This window comes from Sinocyclocheilus anshuiensis, unplaced genomic scaffold (genome assembly GCF_001515605.1).
Source record: "Sinocyclocheilus anshuiensis isolate Anshui unplaced genomic scaffold, SAMN03320099.WGS_v1.1 scaffold665, whole genome shotgun sequence".
In the NCBI taxonomy this organism is placed as follows: domain Eukaryota; kingdom Metazoa; phylum Chordata; class Actinopteri; order Cypriniformes; family Cyprinidae; genus Sinocyclocheilus; species Sinocyclocheilus anshuiensis.
Window position 1 is genome coordinate 230165 of NW_015537961.1, and position 2218 is coordinate 232382.

The 2218-nt window shown below is 50.5% G+C and overlaps 1 pseudogene; it reads left to right on the forward strand.

Annotated features, from left to right (window-relative positions):
• Positions 1-1754, forward strand: part of LOC107667038 (interferon regulatory factor 2-binding protein 2-A-like) — a 4295-nt pseudogene extending 2541 nt beyond the window's left edge.
• The last annotated feature ends 464 nt before the right edge of the window (positions 1755-2218 follow it).

Consider the following 2218-nt stretch of genomic DNA (forward strand, 5'->3'; position numbering starts at 1 on the left):
CCCCCCCCCCCCCCCGCCGCAGCCCCTGGACCGCTACCCGCTGTCCTCGGAGCGTGCGCCCAGACTGGGACCCGAATACCAGTCTGTGCGGCAGGTGAACGGCATCCCGGTCCCGAACGGATTCTCAAAACCGGACGACCCTCCGGAGCTCAACCGGCAGAGTCCAAACCCGCGCAGGACTAGCGGCGTGCCGCCCAATTTAGTGCCTTTGGTGAACGGCAGCATGGCTCACGCGATCAACGGCAGCCCCGGTCTCAGCCCCGCCGATCTAAATAAGCGTCCAGCCTCGGTCTCCAGCACGGAGCACGACAAGGACAAGCACAGACCGGACAGCCTGACCCCGGAGATCAGCGACAGCCACAAAACTCGCGCAGACGACTGGATATGCATGCAATACAATACAATGCTACTGTAGTCTCATAAATGGCCTGCTTTGAATGAGAGCACTATGGCATGAGTCAGCTGCAAGGAAATTTCCGCTGATCAAAGCTCAACGTGTATTTGCATGTGGTGCATTTGCAGTCAGCCTCATTGTTACGTCTGGCTCTACAATGCATCACTGCGTCTGCCACATAAAGACGCTTTGTGTGCTATAATTCATGCATGCTCATGCTTTTTTGCAGATCGAGGCAAACATCCCAAGAATCTGAAGAGAAAAGCCTCGCCGGAGCCTGACGGAGAGGGCGGCACCGCCGTGAAGATTAACGGAGACGGACAGCAGTGGCTCCCGCCGGGAGACGGATTGAAAATGCCCCCGGTGCCGCCACCCAGCTTCGCCTCCGCACCCTCCACAATATCCCCTCACCTTCGTACCACCCCACCGGAGGCCGCGGCAGCCGCCACTCAGAACGGAAGTTCGCCCATTGCTGCGCTCATTCTGGCTGCGGACAACGCCGGTGGCAACAGCTCACCCAAGGATGCCAACCAGGTGCACTCGACGACGCGCAGAAACAGCAGCAGCCCGCTGTCGCCCAACCAGCGGCGGCTGGCGCAGGGCACCGTGACGCCTCACGTTCCGGGCATGGATCCGATGCATCCACAGAGCATCCCGGACTCCTCGGTTCCCAGCAGCATCCCGCTGTGCTGCACGCTTTGCCACGAGAGGCTGGAGGACACACACTTTGTGCAGTGCCCTTCGGTGGGGTCTCACAAGTTCTGCTTCCCGTGCTCCCGTGAGAGCATCAAACAGCAGGGCGCGACCGGAGAAGTGTACTGTCCGAGCGGCGAGAAATGCCCCCTGGTGGGCTCCAACGTACCGTGGGCTTTCATGCAAGGTGAAATAGCCACCATTCTGGCAGGAGACGTCAAAGTAAAAAAGGAGAGAGACCCTTGATTGCGCTTTTTACCTTTTTTTTTGTTGAAAATATTCAAAAATGTTTGTCTATATAAATATATAAATATGAATATCACATGCATACCATCCAGACAGAAACTAACGGACTTGTATATAATGGACATATGAGGGACATGCATACTTGGTAAACATTGCTGTACATTTTTTGATTTTTGAATACATTGTGTTTCTATATTTTTTGAAGATAAAAGGTATGTACTCATTATAACGGACTACGTTCTACTTTGTCGATGTTTAACGATTTATTGATGTACTTTTAGGTATGGTGGCAGTTCCTGTTAAACGTAGAATGTGACTAATGCAACTCTACGAGCACTTGGCAAACATTGGAAAACGCTTCTAGCTGTACTTGTATGCACTTGTTTAAAATTGCCAAATACATTTTCTGATCTTGTATTAACTTAGAGTCTCTGCTTGCTTCTTCTGAGGATCTGAGCGCTGGAGCGGTTGCTTTTGGCTGGGCACACGTCCAACGTACAGCGTCTCGGATGTGTTTTTCAATTATTAAGTTTAACCAGGTCATGCTTTACATTACAGCATTCCTGTTACAGTGCATTTAAGTAAACTAGCCTAGTTAATATATAATTATTATTTTCCGGGGTAGCTTGTTATTGCAGTTGTAGTTAAAGCAGTGACATGTAATATGAGCACTGACATGTAAATCATTACCTTAACCAGTTATCTGGGTCGTGTTTGGGTTGTTAGGTAGAAGGGCTTTGTGTATTGAGGAAATTGCCTCGTCAGACATGGGTGGAGTCGGGTGAAACGACTTGCGTGTGTTGACTAATGCTTAAAAAACCCTTCCATCTGTTTCGTCATCTCAGCTACTCAAAGACGTCTTGACTTTTTCACTTAAGTGTTTAA